At 41.9% G+C, this 19,971-nt stretch overlaps 1 long non-coding RNA gene across 4 annotated transcripts in view; it reads right to left on the bottom strand.

Moving 5' to 3' along the window:
- Positions 1-19,852, bottom strand: part of LOC102077633 (uncharacterized) — a 42,386-nt gene extending 22,534 nt beyond the window's left edge. Inside the window, exons 1-4 of one of the 4 annotated variants that reach the window (XR_003220840.1) lie at positions 19,190-19,852; positions 15,209-15,236; positions 14,615-14,748; positions 8,847-9,078 (exon numbers count right to left, since the gene is read on the bottom strand). This is a non-coding gene — a long non-coding RNA (uncharacterized LOC102077633). The remainder of the gene's footprint in view (positions 1-8,846; positions 9,079-14,614; positions 14,749-15,208; positions 15,237-19,189) is intronic. The other 3 variants (XR_003220839.1, XR_003220841.1, XR_003220838.1) reach the window with 3 other exon arrangements.
- Positions 19,853-19,971: the final 119 nt, after the last annotated feature.

Raw genomic sequence — 19,971 nt, 5'->3', positions numbered from 1 at the left:
ATTTGCAGTATCATTGTGGACTTCAAAAATACACGGAGAGGAACTGTCAACTTCTGAGTCCAACAACTAGCTCTGAGAGGTCTGTCCCTTGACTGGGCCATTGCAGTCTTTTTATACTCTTTTTTTTCTCAGCTATTCTGTTGTACCTGATGTGCTTGGAATCATTGTCCTGTTGCATGGCCCAGTGTTGGTTAAACTTTAGCTATCGGACAGATGGCCACACTCCAAGCCCAAACCATTCATCCTGCGTGACAGTTGATATGAGGTGTTTGTGTTGATTTGGTTTTTGCCAAATATATATTAAGCTTTAATTGGGTACTATAGCCAAACAGCTCCACTTAGTCTCTTCTGTCCCAGGGACATTGTTCTAGTCTTGTGGTTTATTTAGATTCTGCTTTGCAAACCTAAGCCTCTTTTTTTAGAGAGAAAAGATCCAAACAAGGCATACTTGTTCACTTTTTTTTTTTAGTATACCATCATGACTTTATCATTTAAAATGCTAACTGAGATGTTGCTCTTCCTTTTTTGTAGTCTCTCTGAGCATTTCACAGTCTGACCTTGGGACCTTGAATTTGTTGGGATGTACACTCTTGGCAAAATTGGCAACTGTCTGAATGTTTCCTACTTGTGAATAATCTTTTTCCCTGCAGAATGATGGACATCAGATAATTTGAAAATGACCAGATAAATCCTCCCAGATTGACAGGAATCCTTCATTGCTGGTGTATCTCCAGTCTTTCTAAGATCACTACAAGCTTCTCCTTACTGTCTTAATTCCTATGGTAGTGGCAAGGATGCACCTCTTCTCTTAATTTTTTGCCAATTACATGAAATAATGTGGTATGTCATGTGTTGGTCAACTCAGGTGAGACAGTTTGTCGATGCAGTGGCTGCGGCTCAGGAGGTACCGCAGATCATCTACAAATCGGAAGGCTGGTTGCTGGTGGCTGCACCACTCTGTATGCCAAAGTATCCTAGGGCAAGATACTAAACCCTGAGTTGCTCCCTAATGCGTTCATCGGAGTGTGAATGTGTGTTAAGGTTAGAAAGCACTTGTAGAAAAACAGTGTTTTTATGAATGCGTGTGTGAATGGGTGAATGAGACATGCTGTATAAAGTGTTTTGAGTGCTCAAGTTGAGTAGAAGAGCGCTATTTAAGAACCAGTTTAATTGCCTAAATTTAAGGACCTGAAGGGTTTTTTTTATTATTGTGTCCAGATATGTCAGTAAGTACTTGACTGTATTTACTTAAATAGCACGGAGGTACAAATTTGAGGTACTAGATTTGTGTATGATCTTTCCATACATACTGTATCATACAGATACAGATACTTAATCTGTACATAATAGTAAAATTTTAATTGAGACACACACATTAACCCAGTGTTCCAACCACATACAACTAATGTAGTAATGTGCAGGTTGAAGACTTCAACATATTTAGGGTTCTGCTACAACAGCCATTTAATGTCTATAATTTAATGAGAACCAGAATGCAACTACTTAAACTTTTTAACTAAATATAGGCTGGTGTTTGTAAGAAATTGAGAAGACTTTTAACCTGAAGATTTCCAAATCAATGCATACACTCAATCTGCAATTATAATCTGAAGAATTCATTTCATATTCAAGATAATCCAATGTAGCCATACTCCAGTGTCTGTTCACATGCTGAAATAATTATCATACAAGTAATGTGATTAACAGCAAAGCTCATCAGGCTCAGTTATCAATGCAAAAAAAAAAAAAAGTAAGTACAGAATGCACACACACTGTGGAATCTTGGTGTGGATAAATTAATGCATGTTCTGCATCACATGTGAGCCTACAGCTCGGGCGTATAAAACGTTGCTCAGCTAAAAATAAATAAAGGGCTCGAGAGAGAAGCGAAAAGCATTGTGCGCTGTGAGTCACGGCCAGCAGTGGTGGTGACGATACACTCCCCCCATTACACACACACACACACACACACAGAGCGAAAATCACACTTTCTCCTCCCCATTCAAATGCTGAACCATCCGGTTCTCAGCATCATCACACCAAGATCTCCAGAAGCACCAAAAGACTTTGCTCTACACAGTGACACAGTGAAACACACATGGCAGCGAACCAGACAAAAATATTCAGCCATTATTAGAAGACAAACAAAATACAAAAGCATCAATTATGCAGAAAGCGCTCATTTCTGTGTTGTCCCTTGAAAGGTCCCCATTAAACTCACGCTACTTCTATTAAAGGTTTATAATATTGAAGTTTAGATTTATTTTTACATTTTATTAATATGAAGAGTTACCTAAAAAATGGATAACACATCGCAAAAAAGAATGAAATAGGACAAACAAGCAAACACACTATAATTGTGGACCAATGAAAAAAAATTAAGCCCTGTAGGGAAATTCCACTTGAAGGGAGAATTATTATCACTTTGTTATGCATGTTTTCTTAGATAGATACTTGTCAGTATGCGAATCTTAAAGGAAAACATCACCATCACCATGGGTGGACTCGTTGTTTGTTTGTTTGTTTTTTTGTTTTTTTTAGTTTTGCATGATAAGCAGGGATTTTTTTCTCAACAAAAAAAGAGAAAAAAAGTCACCATTTGGATATATGGAAAAAAATTGATTTTGTAGAGAATTTTAGTCAACATATTGATATAAGATTGGTCTACAAAAAAACTGTTTTCTTCTTCTGGCAGCTATAAACTGTTCAGTTACAACCTGATTTTAATTAGTAAAACTGAATGAATTTCAACACTCAGCACTGACTGGCCAACATCAGCACAGTATTTAATTCTGTGCTAATGCTGCAGTGACTGTCACTTTGTTCATGACCGGCCACTCCTGCACATGCAGCAGACTTTCTTAGAGCCTCATAGTTTCCATCACAGGATCTACACGTAAATCTTTGGCAACTGTTTGTGTCAGAGTTTATCAGATAAAACTAGTTTTCTCATGAACATCTAGACAAAGGACGTTCCTTTTGGATTAATGTGCTCTAGCTAAGCAAAGGAAGTCAATATGGGTTTTTACACAACAGAGTCATGCTTTTGCATTTGTTTCATTGTCCCTGAGCAGCTTGCAGTCACTGACTCATCTATGAATTCTGTATCATACAAAAATACACAGAGCACTTGATGTCTGAAAGTTGAAGTTGAAGCAAAGTTGAAGCAAAAGTGAGGCTTTTACTGAGATAATAATCCTAAACACACAAAAGCATCCATCAAAGGAAAAATAGAAAAGGTTAAAAAAACCCAATTATGTTCTTTTTTTATTTTTTGCTGAAATGAGCAATACTTTCAAAGAAACATCTTGCAACTGAAGGGATTTTGGAAGAGTGGTCAAAAATTTAAGAAAGCTAAATTAAGAGAATGGTAACCATATAAGAAGTTATTTCCACCAAAGGGGTCAATACAAGCTTTTGTGATTTTCTTGTTGAGTTAATTATTACAACAGCTAATTCTCCCTTTTGGATTTGCTGAAAAACACCAATTTTATCTGCAAGTAATAGTTCAAAGAAAAACAAAAAAAGATACCAGCAGCAGATTTGACAGCACAACTGGTTGGGACTCAGTGGCGCAGTGGTTTAGACTGTCACCTCACAGCAAGGTTCTTGTTTCACAGTACTTGTTGGCTTCTCATTCCTATGTGGTTCTATGTAACGTACTTCCAGCAACTTAGCCTTCCTGCCACAGTTTAAATACATGGGTGTCGGGATAATTGGTTATTCCAAAATTGGTATAGGTGTAGATGAAAAAGTATGTGATTGTCAATCCATTTTGACACCCTGTTCTATATACATATTCTTTATTTATCAAGTTAAAAAGTCTCATTGAGATTAAAAATATCTTTTGTACAGAGTGTACCTTGCCTTCCGCCCTATGACAGCTGGGATAAATTCCAGCACCCTGTTAACTCTTAAGCTGGATAAGTGATTAAGAAAATGACTGGATGGAATAAATGTAATTTCCTCGGCATGTACTTTTTTTCACGACTGAATGCCTTTCACAGTTTTATCGTAGATGTCTACATTGAGTTTCTTGGACTTTGTGACCCAGTTTTTACCTTGTCATGTGCATTGTGAGACCTTATACATACACGGGTGCGAGTCTTTGTTAACTATAAAGTTTTAGATGCCTAGGATACAACTAGATACAACTAGACACAATCTGGCACAGCACAACTATGGTCTGGAATAGTTTTGTCAATGAGAGATTTCAGATTTTGAGTTTTGCGGTCACTTGGATCTGCACAAATACACCTGCCAAGTACAACTTTTGAATTACATTAATGTTAGTAGACTGACAAAGAACAGAACGAGATACCTTGATTAATTTGTGACTAATTTATGAGAAAAACTGACTTGGTCACAGCAACAACAACAGTAATCTCATGTAACTGACATATGTTAACATACTATACATATGGGATGACTTAAAATAGACTTATCAGGGCAGAGACACAAGAGTTCTTAGGGTGTCCTGTGGTGTCTGGCACCAGACTTTGGCGGCTGATCATTTGGGGTTGATCATTTGTTCAACTGGACTGGGATCTAGGGAGTTTGAAGGTCAAGTAATCCCCTGAGCGTTTCTCAGCCATTCCTGAGTTGTGTGGCTGGTAGAACAGCCCTGCTGGGGGAGGACGCTCTCCCGTGTGGTGTGTGCTTGGTCACTGTTTATGAATATGGCACTTAATGCATGTCAAAGTAATATGCACATATATGCCAAGGCCCCAGCTGCACACTGTATTTTAAAGACATGATCAGTGTTCATCACGTCAGCTCTCAGTGTTTTAATGCTGTGGAAGACTTGCGTGTAATACGACTACAACACAACACAATCATCTGTGTGACACACACGAAAAAAGACTCCATATGCCTCGCACAAAAATATATGAATAAGCATTAGAATGAATGAAGTTTAATCTGATTTTGAAGGTATTAACTAAGGAGCTCTGTTTTTAATTCAAATTACAAATTCCATTAGAATAGTATCTAAAGGAGGATCTGGGGTTTTCACTAATGTAGGATAAAGTTATAGTTCAGTGACGTCCGTGGCAGTCTCTTGCACCATTACACCTCCTGAGTGGGGAATGTAACTGTAGGATGTTACATGGTAAAAACATATGTGGATGTTTTAAGACTACATACACCTGTCATTTTTTTTCACTGATGGATGCAAATTTAACCATTAGCTGGGGATAGCAGGTTAAGTTAGTGACTTATATCAGTGCTATATTTGACTGAGTTCTAAAATAAAGCATTATAAAATATGCACTGAAGTTGTCACTGCTCACATAGTGATCTCAAAAAACTTAGCAGCCCAACAGGTGGATGGACAGGTCAATAAGTCGCACAGCTTGCGCAGACTGAGAATCATTTTCTGTTTCATATTAAACGTTCCTTTTTGTGTTGCCACAATTGCCCTCGAACTTTATCCATGCTTATTATTATAACCATGATAAACATCAACAATAGCTATCACTAAGCTTCTGTAGCCTAGACAAAAGCACTCATCTATTCTCATTCCCCAAAACAAATATTAATTGGCAGAGAATAGCAAATAATATATTTGGTGACTATTTCCATTTCAAGACTGAAACACAAACCGTTTTGCTAAATGCAATATTCCTCGCATAGGGGATGCCTTTGCAGGACTGACTCAAACTTTACTACAGTAGCCACGTTCCTCATCCAGAAGGAGTGTGTCGCTTAGTGCAAATATGTCACTCAATGGGTTTTTACCATTTTCTAAGAAACTATGAGACAGTGATAGAAAATATACAGTGGAAGGCTTTGGTATACACTCCTTAGAAGCATCAATTAATGTCATTCGGGGATTTTGGTCTTTCCACTATGAACATTCCCATCAAGTAAAATGTGGAGCTGCACAAGCCTTGTTCAGAGAAGCTACAATTTTTAACCACAGAAACACAAATAAACAGAGACAACTCATCCATGGTCAAGGGTGAGATTGATATAGCTTCAATCCAACATAAGGTAGACAGAACAAACGTGCTGCCAATTACAGTGCTTGTGAATAAAACAGATTTGATAGATATATGAAACGGATGTGATTATTTTTCCTGCTTGCGAAACGAGTGATGAAAAATATGAATGAATCCTCCTGCAAAAAAAGAATGAAGGGTAAAAACAAAAGTCATGAAAAAAAATCCCATTTTTTGTTGTTTGGTTCTGTTACATGACTACCTTTAGTGTTTGTATTTCAAATAGTTGATTGACGGCAAATATTGAGGTTACACTAAAACTAAAATGCAGTCTGTGATAAAGCCCTGAAAGATAGCTTAACCAACTGAGTCAACCACATAAATTTTGAGTGCATCCACATGTGGTTTTCAAGACTGCTGAAACCAAATGGATGCTGCTGTCCATGGGATAATCCTCAAGGATAAATGCTTATTGTCTGGTTTGGATGAGAAGCTATAATGAAGCACACACCCGATGTGTTATTAGCATGCGGAGTTTAACATAACTCCTTCTTTTTTGTAGCACATGTCTTCAAAGCCCTTTGGTCTCACTTTTAACCATGACGTCATCCCCCTAAATATAGCTTCGCACTGGTAGCTAACAACAGAAAAGATTACAAGAGGAAATTTAGGAACATGCTGTGATTTGTCATACACAGGTGGGATGATGTCAGGGAAAAAATGCTCACCACTCATTTCAGGTAAAATATATCACGTGACTTTTATGAAGGTGAGTAGACTATTAAATTATGAGTATATTATCATAGCAGAGTGTGTATTTTGATATGTATACAGTTTTTAAAATGCGATAAGATTTTTGGCTTGTGTTTTTTTAAAACAATGGACACATTCAGTGACAGTCACATGACAAATTATGTTACACTCAACAGCATGAACACAACGAAACACCTCACATTTTTTCATTGCCAGTTGTTACCCCTATCAATTTACTTTTCCATCTTGGTGATTTACTGTTTGAAACATTATTCTGATTCTCTGTGCACAAGATGGGGGAAGCAATGTCAGCATACAGTCTGATACAGCTACAGTCCCAACAGCGTCATACGACACTGAACTAAGACATCAAATGGTTTTGTGGTGTGATTAAAAATAAGAAAAAAGAACATGACAATTTTCAGAGAAAATGACGCTTATATTTTTCAGATGTTCCCTTATTCTAATGTTTGGTGTGATGAGAACTCTGAGGCCATAAGTTATCAGTTAACTGGTTTGTTTGCCTAAATTCCAAATAGAGATATTTTCCCACAAATCTGTCTGATCATCACCACAGGTGTATTTGCTTTTGAGATTTTTCTGTTAGATTTCTGACATCACCCAAATGGAAACTACTGGTAAGTGGAGTTGTGCTGTGGTCACAGCATTAGAAAATTGCAACAGCAACTTACTAGACTTGGTGTTGTGTGTCAACATTTTTCCACCAAAAACATTGTGTGTTTTGCAGATTATTGTGATAAATTATTTCATACAGCTTTGCTGTATGGAGGCTAAAGTACTGGAGATGGAAATTTCAAAATATGTTCAAATAAAAACCAAGATGTCTTTCTGACTAAACAGACACACACACACACGTATCCCACATGAAATTCCCTAACTTTCAGAGCCATGATCATTTACTGAACACGAAGAAATTGTGACAATTTTGTACTAATATCAGGCTAAAGAAACAGCTGTAAGAAATTCAAGTTTGCAATGTGCTGTGAAACTAATTGTCATGCCCCTTTAAGTTGTGTGTAATGTAAAATCATATTTTCAGGTTTTTATCCTCACAAACACACACTTACACCTGCTAAACAGCCATATTATTTTGACAGTTACAGCATATTTCTCAATCTTGAACTACCACTTCCTGTCTAAAAAGTTGTGGAACACCTGGATACACCATCAAGGTTATATAACAGAGGGCAAACACCAATCATTACACATGATCAGACATGATTGTATTCGCCATAACATTTAACTTGATCTCATTTTCCAGTTTATAGTGGGAACATATAATAATTTATAATAACTTCAACAATAACAATGGATTTTCAGAAGCTGGATGACACCTTTTTGCCCCTCTCTTTACAGAGTTATTACAAAGGCAAGTAAATCTAACATGACGCCAAGGTGTTGCCTGAACTGTGTACGATATGATGACTCACAATGAGAGGTGACATAGCAGGTAAGAATTTACATCTTCTGGTGCCAAAAACATAGAGTATGAGCCAGATACAGTGCAAGTTATAGACAGGATTAAAGCACACCCACACTCACACCAACTCCAATATAGATTATGATAGAATAAAAATAAAAGAAGTTACAAACAAGCAAATGCTCATCATATACTTTGACATCCAACTGTGAAACCCATACCACAAATACCACTGAGTATCTAAACGGTTCTCTTGAAACCACGTGAACTCGACAATTACAACATCAGACTGACAGCTAAAACTTGTGCATGAGCTTCTTTCATACTTTTGCGCATATAGAGGTGATATTGCTACAAAGCACGACAGACCCGTGTGACAGATTAAACAAAAAAGCAAAAACTAAAACACGAAAAACCACTAACTCACTAATACACAAAGTACAATGCAGATGTATAGTGCAAATTTACATTGTGCTACTTCCAGCTCCTCAATAAATTACAAGATCACGGCAATTATTTTTCATTTGACTTAAAGCTCCATGATAGCTTTAACATATAAATGATAGAAATCTAGAAGCACGAGACCCTACACAAACACAACTCCTGCTCACATGCACCGAGCTGTCATTACGAGCCTTACGCAAAACACAATTTGAAGGGTGATTTGTGTTTGACGTCATCCTCAAACACATTTCAGCCCGTGCAATTACCTGTCTCAAGATGGAGAAGAGAGAGAGAGAAGGTGAGGGAGGACAGAGGAAAGGGGGAGGAAGGAAGGTCGATCGGTCGGTCGCTCTTTCAGTCGATCCTCGGTGCATACATCCAAATCGTAGGTCACCTTTTCTCACCGGCGCCCAGCTGAAGGCTCCAGCAGCAGTAAAGTCCACCTGAGCACCCAAGTCACCCCGTTTCCATCTTCACTCATGTTGTCATTGTTCTCTCCTGCAAAACAAATGGACAAAGCACACATGGTGAGACTTAATCGTCTAAAAGTTCGCAGGCCTAAAGGGACAGAAGGAAGACATAATGTGAACGGGGATTTGGGGACGGGGGGGCAACTTTACGACTAGTCATCAGACGCACCACCACAAGCCATTGAGAAAACCGCTTTTACGCGCTGAAATGACGCGAATCCTAGCAGTAAATATTCAGTAATTAAGCCACCTTTGAAAGGTGCCAGGATAAGTTTTCATTCACATCCTCACCCAGAAAGCAGGAGACAAGACAATGCCCTGTATTCTTGTAGACAGGTGTGGCTTTTTATCATTATGGCTATTAAGGCAGAAAAACGGAAGGCGAGTCCGAGGGTCAGAGGTCACGCTTTTTTTGTTTTACGTAATCTCTGTGGTCGTTTCAATACGTGTTTATACTTTCTTACACTTTATTCCCAGTTCATTAATCCCTGCTCTATGTTTTACAATCTTTAAATAATTTGGATAAAGGTAGCGAGCAGCCTGCGCGGGCCTCATTGAGATCTATGCGTTGCTCAAGAGTTGGGTCACACGTCACTCTCGAAATTAGAAACATGTTCTGGGAAATGTATTTTTACACGGTGGGTTATCTAGTACGTCACGAACTTTTTTCCTCCCCCCACCCCCATCTCAGTTCATTTTTCTGGGAACTCTGCGTTTTTAGCCAAAAGACACGGGGGCCACATCTGAGCGCTTTGTGATTACGTCGTTTTTGTTCCCTGAACTACACTTTTTTCCTCGTTTTTTGAAACTATATTTTCCTGTCAGCGTAAGTGGGACTTAGCACATTTAGCCAACAGTTTTTTTCCATCCTAGGGTTACACTTGCTGATCTGTGGATCTGTACTGCAAATACGCGGAAATGTTTATTTATTAGGATCATTAGTACACTTGATTTTGATCATTCACACTTTTCATTCCCTTTACCTGTGATGGGACAGCAGAGAGGAAACAGAGCACAAAGTCGCGTGTGTTTTTTTCTTCTCCGCCCTAAAATGAATTGAACCTCCTTTCGTTCTTTTTACTGTGTCTTCTGAAAGAGCTGGTGCTCATGTCTTGCTTTTATTTTCATCGGTATGACTACTTTTGCTGCAGAAATCACTCACTACATTCACACGAAGCGTCATGAGCCATAGTTTCGTGCTACTGGAGTTGGTAGTACAATGACCCAGTCGCTAAGCTGACGAGACTAAAGTTGATATTTTTCATCTTTTTTTTTTTATTTTTTGTTTTGTAATCTGTTGGTTCGTGCTGGAAGGACGTGTTCGTGGCCGGCTCTCTGTGTGCTCTTTGTGGGGAACGTTGACAGGGGAACAGTGGTGGGCGATGCTTGAGGTGGATTAACTACTATTCACAAAACTGTGAGGGAGACACGTGCATTTTCAGTGTCTGTGTGTGTGTGTGTGTGTGTGTGTGTGTGTGTGTGTGTGTGTGTGTTAAAGAGGAGGCTGTTTGAATGTTCACGGACGCTACACACACACACACGCACACACACAGTAACTACGTGTATGAGACAGGGATGCAGCTGTTCCTTATTCCTCTCCATCTGCCAGTTTGGATGGTCTTGTTGGGGAATCCCTTGCATATGCACTTTGCTTACAGGTGTGTGTGTGTGTGTGTGTGTGTGTGTGTGTGTGTGTGTGTGTGTGTGTGTGTGTGTGGGTTTGAATGTTTCCCACAGTTTCTTTTTTGAAGGGAGTTGGGGGTTCAGTGACGTCCAAGCACCACACCCTCCAAAACACACACACACACACACACACATACACACACACCTCCACGTGCAACTTGCAAGGGTCTCCCCGTGTTTACACTCTGCACTGCTGGGCCCGCTGTCACTTGTTCAGCGTGGCCGACGGGGTTGGGTTTGGGTGTGTTTGGCTGAAATAATAACTCAATAACTTCGAGCATGTTACACTGCTCGAAGTTTGGGGTCAGCCGAAATGTTTGTTACCAAAACTGTATTATTTATTTTGTTTTATGAGCACAAAGGCACGCAAGAGTTTGAAGAAAACTTGGGTGCGACGTGGCTGCAGAGCTTCGACACAATTTCTAACAAAGAAGAAAACTGTTGACTACGAAAAAAAAGACACTTAGGGCTGAAAAAACAAACATAACAAAAACCCCACAGCCGTGGCAGTGATAAAAACGATAAGAGTAAATAAAGACAAATATGAACCAAAAGGAAAATCTGAGTAGAAAAAATAAAAGAAGTCCCTTAAAAGGAAAGATTGTAAAATTCCAGAGTGCTGTCTTCTGATGTCGATGTCTCGGCGCGGCGATTGCGCCCTCCGCAAATGCTTTTTGGGGTAAGGGCTTCCCAGATTAATAGTTATGAACAGCAAGCCCAGACCGCAAAAAGATTCGTGAAGGACATTATCTGCTGCTGCTGCTGCCGTCCTACGGAGACTCCGTGACACCCGGGTAGTCTGCTCTCTGCTTCCGTGAATTTATCTCCCATCCCGACTCGGTTGATTATATCTCCAGCCTTCGGAAACCCGAGGCGAGTGTATCCCTCCAACATACACACACACACACGCAGAGACACACGCACACACACATTAGGAAGAGAAAAGATGGAAGAAAGAAAGACAGAGGAAAGAGGGGGGTCTCCGGATGCCAAGGCGGTTGCTGCAACTGAGAGCTGTCCAAGGTCCTTTCGCTCTGATTCCCCACTCCTCCAGTTTAAATCCTCCTCTATCTCCCTTCTCGTCTCTCAACCAATCCTTTCTCATCTCCCCTTCCCCTCTTACTCTGTTTCTCTCATATTTTCTCCTATTTGCTATAATTTTTTTTTTTATCCAAACGCTCGGATGTGCAAAGCCCGTGTGATCCACGGGAGCTGTGCATCGATGCGTTTTGTTGTCAGTGTGCTCTGTATTATATTCCCTGGTCCGTGGTGTGTCTCCCTATAGTGAAGCGCTGGCGCTCTGCAGCCGCTCCAGAGCGCTTGGTGAGGAGGGAGCAAGGCTGTAAACTGCTGGCAATAAATAGAGACCAGGGAGGGATCTTATTGGAGCAAACTAAACCTCGTCATCAGCCAATCGGTGTCTCGCTCATATAGGGACCCCCCTTTTTGAAAAAAAAAAGAAAGGAAAAAAAAAGATGGCTAACCAAATTGTGGTCTATGGCAGAGTTTATACTTTGGTTATATGCATTTATATTAGGATCTACGACTCTGATGCGACTATGTCAGTGTTAGCAGTTTCTATTTTTCAGCCTTTATGGATTTGCAGAGGCTCTAACGAAAACAACCATCGCTCCACACGTTTTATAGTGTGATAAATAACAAACGTATCAAACGCTGACGATAATAATAAACATGACACGTGACAACAAAAATAAGCTATTTTCACCTCATCAGAAGTAAAGGCATCCTGAACTTTCCTTACGCGCCAGCTACAAGCTGTATACAAAATAATGAGGGAATGCACACAAACGAAAATATGGTACAAAAACAAATATAATAATAATAATAGCAACCGGACTTCGGACAAGTGCGAACAAGCTTTGTACAGCCCTCTACATCGCGTCACAGTCTTAGCAAGTAGCATCTGAGGCGACTCATGGTCACCTATAGAGTTCACCGGAGGGTACCACTGCAAAAACCGACACGGGGGTCTCCGTGTAACAAATTCAGTCCCTACGATCCTTCAGTCATTTACAGGTGGGAAGCGAACATGACAATAACCATATGGCATGCGATTCACTGCAGTAGTTCACAGCTCACACAGCAACAAATGTTTAACTTAACAAAAACAACAACACGTTGCTGAACATGGCGTCAGGAGTCAAAGAGTTAATCACGACCGTAAACCACTCGTTCTCACACACACAAAAAGTTGAAAGAATCTTTAATGATCTTCGTTTTAGAGGAAGGACAAAGAAAATTTTAAAAAAAGACCAACTTACCTCTTTTCTCTGCAAAAGTTCCATTTTTAATTTGCTTTTTTCTCAGATGCAGCTGCAGTGCACCCCCCTCCCACCCCCCTTTTCTACATAACCCCCTCAACTCCATGGACCTGGAAGTTACTGTACCCCCCCCCGCGCCCGCCCGCTCACTCCATATCTACACCGCCCCACTATCACTGATGACACTGGTCTGCATTCAACTTGGCTCCCAGCTTCCCAGCAAGCACACACTAAACACACGCTTATGGAGAAAGGAGATATTTGGAATGTCGGGGGGCGGGGGGCAATGGTTAGTGCAAATCCAACCCCAGACTTCTATCCTCTTCCCTCCCGCCATGCGCCCTCTACCCCACCCCTACCCCCACCCTCCCCGCCTCCCGGTGTAGATATTTTTTATTGGGTGGTCTTTTCATTTGCAACCCAGTCAGTCACGATTCTCCCCCACCGTCTGCACTGCACAGTGACTGCCTCTCTTGACGCAGCCAACGCGCACATTACTCACTTTAGCAGTCACGACTCGGGAATCCGTGTTTTTTTCACCGAAATTACACTCTTGGCGTTGAATTATTGAGCAAAATATGGTCCCTCGAGTGCGTATTTGCGGGTTTTGGCCGAAGAAGAACGACAGAATTGATGAGAATTTCTTTTTGGGGGGTTTGGAGAGATGGAGCAGTGTATCGCAGGTGAACGGGATTTTTGTATGACAAATACCGGTGGCTGGTTGATTTTTATCTGTTTTGTTATTTTTTTGTTTGTTTGCTCGTTTTAATCCACTGTAGCTCTTTAGCCAGAATGCAAATGTACTGAGGAAATTGGCCAAAGTCGTGCACAGACTCGGGGTGAGCGCGCTCGCCGAGTCCCCAGTCGGGCTGCAGAGCTGTGCAGACGCCTGTAGCCTCGTCGTGATCTTTCCGTTCCGGGTCGCTAATTTAACACAGCTACCTTAAACGAAACGGGCTGATTCCTTCACAATTTGTCGTGGAGTAGATGACTCTGATAGAAGCCCTCGCCGGGATGAAAAGTTACCGTGAGAAGAGCTCTCAAAAACAACAACAACAACAACAACAAAAAAAACCCCTCAGCTATTTCGCAACTGCTCTTAAGAGCACTGCAAACTCTTTCAGTTCAAACCGCTGGATTGGTAGGGATGCGAGAATATCTCCTTTATGATTTTGACTGGCACGCCAGGAAATCACGAGGCTGACGCCAGCAGGAGAAGAGCTGATCCAAGTCAGTCCGGCTGTGCCTCTTTCTCTCCTTCTCTCTGCCCATGGCATCCGTCGAGGCAGTTCAAACTATACAGGCGGGAAGAACTATATTAGAACCATCTTTTTGGGGGGGGAGGGGTGGCAAGTGTCCCTCATTAGCAGATCCGGGCAAATTAAATAAGGCGGGGTGCTTCAATACTTCCCCTTTCCAGGAAAGAGGATTCGCTCAGTATACGAGCTCCTGGTTTCCAAACAGGAGTAAACAAAGCTTCTGGCTGCCGGGATCAACACCAACAAGCCCCCTTAACATACACACACATCCATACAAACGCACATACAGTGAAGCACACCAGCAACAGCCCACTACTGCCACTTGGTGTGGTTTCAGCACCATTGCTGCTGGACAGCTCCCGGGTTTCCCCATGCGGTGTGCCTGGTCTCTGCTGCAGCAACAGCTCCTTCACATCACTCCCTCCTCTCCTCCTCTTCCTCTTCCAGCGTCGCTTTTCTGTCAGTAAGATTCCTCTTTAAAAAAAAAAAAGGGGGGGGGGGGGGAGAAGACGGGGGAAAGGCGTCCTTAAGCGCTCATCAGAGAAGGGTTCCCCTCGCTTTCGCGGTTAAGCATAGAGATGGGAGGGAATAAAATAAATATGTGATAGAGACTCAACAGCGCCAATAGACAAAGGGAGTTTTTGCACTAGCTTATTTACTAAAAGGGGTGATTCCTACTCTGCAGGAAGGGTTGCTTCGGCTCTACAATCAAATATGGCCAGTAAAGCATGCCAGCAAAATCCATGCGTAGGACCGTAAGTTAAGTTTTTGTTTTTTGTAAGTTTTATTTTTTATTTTTTGTGCATGAGCCATAGTGTAAGGCAAAATTAGAGGAACAGAAACCGCACAGACACTCGGCAGCATGCACAAGCAAGTACCACACAACAAAAAGTACACGGAATGAAATAAGTGTGTGTGCAAACGTCTCACTCACCAGTTTGCAGTCACGTCCTTGTTCGACACTGCAGAAAGAGAAAGACAAGAATTGAAATTTTAGTAAAGGGAGGGGAAAAAAGAAGAAGCCGCAACAAGAGTCTGGTAGAAATGCAACAGATTAAGTCCTCCATTTGTTGTTATGTAGGCTTACAGTGGCACGTCCAAGTTTGCTCAGGATCGCCTCCTTTTTATACAAGTGATACCCGTCTGTCTATTTCTGGCGCACGATCAAAACTATGATGCTATTTTTAGGTCACAGTACGAGGAAGGAGAAGAAAAAAAACACCCACAAAAAAGGCACTGCTTGGGATCTTTACGTGAAGAGCATGTAATGGAAATTAATTTTGCTTCTCCAACTCTGCAAAGATCCCCGAGTCCCCTCCGTTGCATCATTGCAGTGATTTTTTTTCCTTTTTTCCCCCTCTCAACCCAGCGTGCCTTCAACAGCACCACCACGTCCGTCTCTTCCTTAAAACACGCCACTTTCACCACCTAACAACTAAAATCTCGAACTCGTCGACGCTGCCATTACCATCGACAATATTTGATGTCTTGTCGCCCTCTTCAGAATCTTCTCGTCCCAGTGTCACTTCAGCAGCTGAAACTCATGAACGTAAATAGGTCCAAATGCTGATCAGCACGGACTGCCCGGCGGTCCCTGAAGGATTTTATTTTTTCTTTTAGTCGACATAGCACTCTTATGTTTAATAATTAAGCTTTGCTGACGAGAAGACGAAAAATAATAAATAAAAAGCCTTTTTTTCTTTTCTTTTTTTTCTTTTTTTGAAGGGCTGCGTCAGTTACTAGGCATTGACGTCACGTTCAGATTCTCTCACTTTACAGCCCGGAGAGTCTGATTAAAGGCTGCCTTTCTGTCATCAGCTCTCTTCGAAAATTTGCCATGTGGAGGGAAAAAATATGAGTGATAAAACAAGAGGATATACTGGTGGGTAATATGGTATGGACTCGTGGAAACTGCAGCTTTAGAGTAGGTTATCTCTTGGTGAAAACCCTCCTCTAAGCATCTGGCTTTCCAGCCACCCTCCTCCCACCCATGTCTCCCCCCCTCCCCACACACCAAGTGTCGGTGCTGTTTTGGTCTTGGAGAATTTATATCCCAGCATCTAGTGCATTTGGCGGGCAAAACACCCGTATCTCTACGGCAAAGGAAAGGAAAACACAGCCTTAATCTCCTGTTTTCCACCGGTCGTGCCCACGCACCAGACCCCGCTCACCCACGGAATAGACCCACGGGGAGTGCACACTCGTCGGTGCAAAGGCGAACAAACAAACCTCCCTCCACAGTATGCTCAGTCTCTCACCCAGCCCTCTTCTGTATCTATAACACCTTTACTGTAAGACCCTCTTTACGCGCACCAGGCCGTCCATCTGCACTCATGCCGCGTGGACATTCACGAGACTTTATCCGATGGGGCGGGCTGGCCTATGGTGGATGGGGCTAGGGTTTTAGAAATGAAGGCAGTGAGTACCCACTGAGTGGCAGCTACCTAGAAAAGTCGGCTCTGAAAGAGAAAAGGGCTGCGCCCGTCGCATCGGTTTGTGCTATTTTTATCCCTGCCTGTAGGCCAACTGTATGTCCGTGACTGCTGGCGAATGCATGTATAGGGACACGCTCAGAGAAGGGATTTAGGATGTACTGAATACCAAGATGACAAAAATGCACCCCGAGTAATCAAAAAATGAAAAAAGGAGTTTTATTCTTTGCGTATTTTGTAGTCTCTTTGGCTCTTATCACAAATGTATGAGTATAAAACATGACACAGCAAGTAAATATCTGATTTAGCTCACACAAAACAAACATTAGCTACACTACATGGAAGCACGTATGTGCACATACAGTGATCCACAATCATTCAATCAAGGAATAAGCAGTGTCAGTGGGAGATGAAGCCAAGGTTTGCCAGTGCAGTGCACGGTGATCACCGCGTGGTGTCGACAAACCCAACCAGAGAGCCTCCTTTAATTTTAACCCAAACTTTGTCTACCACCCCCCACCCCCACCCCCGAAAAAAAATAAAAAAATAAAATAACATTTAAAAAAAACGGCACTCCTAACTCCAGCGAAAACCAAGACACATCACACTTTTTGTCCGAGTTCACATCACAACGAGAAGATACTGCACATCCTTCTGTTCCTTTCACTATCACAACTACTCCGACACAGGCAGGAGGTCTTCTGCAAAAACCACACAAAGATCTTTGTACACCAAATCTGTCAAACGGATTTCTCAATTTCACACCTGCACAAAGTACAAAATATTCACTTTTAAACGACCTTTAAGGGAAAAGAACAGTACTGTGCAGCGGTTTTAGCCACTCGAGGCGATTAGCTGCTTCTAAGCAGTTTTCGTCGAGTCATTTTTTTCCCCGCATGCCAACGAGTTCAACCGTAAAGTCAAGGATATAAAGAACTATCTTCGGCAACCAGAAGAAAAAAAAAGTCCTGGCACTGATGGTGTGGCATCCAGAGAACTGTGATCTATGCCAGTCTGAAACCACAGAGTAACTATGGCAAGTTTTTGTCAAGGATACTCAAAATGTGTACACAAATGAACGTAGGTGAAGTGGTGCTGACTTGAAACCAAATGTTACACAAAATACTTACTGATTCAGTTTCTGATTACCGCTTTTTGTACGAGGTAAACTTATCATCAACCTGTAACAACCTCTCCGCATTGACACAACTTTAAAATATTCGTTTTCACAGCATCAAAGAAGTAATAACAAACTATAGAAAATAAAACAGCCTTATGCGTTTATTTTCACGTCATTAAACATTTTGGACCACCGCAGCACAGTTTCTAATTTACCTTAGGATGTGAGTGCGTAAAAGAACAGGGAGCTGTCCGTGGTGCTGAACAGCTCAGTCGCTGTTTGAGCCATGTGAGGGCAGCTCAACCTGCCTGTTCTGCTGAATATTCTAACTTCCCTCCCAGACTTGAGTTTTATAACAACGCCACCTTATGCTGCTCCGGCGAATCCAAGTAGTATTTTGAGACTCACGGGACTAACAAATGCGGTTATATCGCGGCCATGAAAGAAAACAAGACAGCATGTACCTCCGAGGCAGCTGGCGACACGTGTGGGCTGACGCAAGTCCGCTGCAGAAAGTTGTTTACAAGTGAAGGACTAAGGACGCCTAACCTATAAGTTTATAACTAATACTCATGAATGAGCATCTACCATCCAGCTCTGCTTCTTTGTCACGACGGGGGAGAACGCCGTTGTTGAGGCCGTAAAAGAAAAATCCATAAATATATACAGATGATGTAAACACAGCCTAGGAAAAAAGTGATTTTTCCCAAAGTTTCCCTCTCTGTCTATCTCTTAGTAGTTACTAGGCATCTCAGCAGAGCAGGCAGCCTGAAGCAGAGGATCCCCAACACGTGAATACTCCTACGCATTACCGCAGCCCGCTCTCTTTGAGTGTCTGCAAAATCCCATCTGCTGCCAGTATGCACACACAGACACAACCAAAAAAGAAAATACAGTCTCACTCCTATTTTTAATACCCTATTCTGAACGTTCCCAAAGTTATCAGTGCGCAGACACCCACCGGCATCCCCTGCAATGACCCTTAAAAAAGTCGCGCTAAGTATCCCCTTTGAATGGAATAAAGACAAGCAGTGGTGAGGTTAAGCTTTAGCAGGCAAACATTCCCGACTACAAGCAGAATGTAAACGGATAGGCAACAATGAATACGTCCTCTTAAATGATCTGCATACGCACTTAACATTGCGGTCTTTTTTGAGTCCCAGTGAAGGCGAACCTCACTTTGGATGGCGTTCCCTGCCACTACAGAACGTCTCGTGAGAATGCTGTTGCCTTCGTCTTCAGATCAACCGGTTATCATGGGGGTCTTAAGTCCCAAAATATCCAAGCACGGTCAGGCTGCAAACTTCCCTAACTAGCTGACCACGAATTGGGTTTCGCGCATCAAATAACAGAAAAAACTTACCTGCAATATTTCTTGCTTTCTGTGTCTTTATAAACTCTGTTTGAATACATGATTTGAGCAGAAAGGGGGACAGGGCAGTCTACAGTCTCTCCTCCTTCGCCAGGATGGAGAAAGTCAGTCCGTTGCGCGTCCTCTCCCTGTTGTTGTCGGAGGGTAAAATATTTGGTGTTTCCATTCAGGATTCAAGGACCCTGCTCAAAAGAACGGTGGGTTTGGATGGATGGTCTCGGGGAGGGGTGAGGGGTTTGGAAATGTAAAGGTGGCGGTGGTAGCCGGACAGGAGAGGAAGAGCACAGAGTTACAAATGTGCGCCTGATTATAGAAATAGCCCGCCAAATCAGGGGGACTTCACGCATTCGGGGAGGCGCGCCACACGATTCACCTCACGGCAAAGACTTTTTTTTTTCTTACTGTCTATGCGTACGCGTGCGTTGGTCTGCGTGTGTGTGAATTACTTTCAGACAGGGACGGAAAGCATGAATGGTGCAGGGTAAGCCCGACTGAAAGCTCGTGCTGTTATTGGAATTTCAAAAAAATAAGTACATAAAAAATGAATAAATAATTAAGGAGGAGAAAAACAGTCATGTAAAAACACTGGGAATTGTTTTGGGTGTTTCGACAACGAGATCTGAAAGCACCTCTCTTCCACTCCTTTCTCTCTCTCCCTCTCCATTTCTCTGTGCTTGTCTCTCTCTCTCTCGCTCTCTCTCTCCTCCTCCCTGGTCCTCTTCTCCAGCAGTGTGCTATTGACCTGCATTGACGTCATTGCGTCATTAGGTATC

The sequence above is a fragment of the Oreochromis niloticus genome, linkage group LG7 (assembly GCF_001858045.2).
Source record: "Oreochromis niloticus isolate F11D_XX linkage group LG7, O_niloticus_UMD_NMBU, whole genome shotgun sequence".
Taxonomy (NCBI): domain Eukaryota; kingdom Metazoa; phylum Chordata; class Actinopteri; order Cichliformes; family Cichlidae; genus Oreochromis; species Oreochromis niloticus.
Note: the sequence above shows the minus strand (reverse complement) of the source record. Positions and strands in the feature narration are given on the sequence as shown.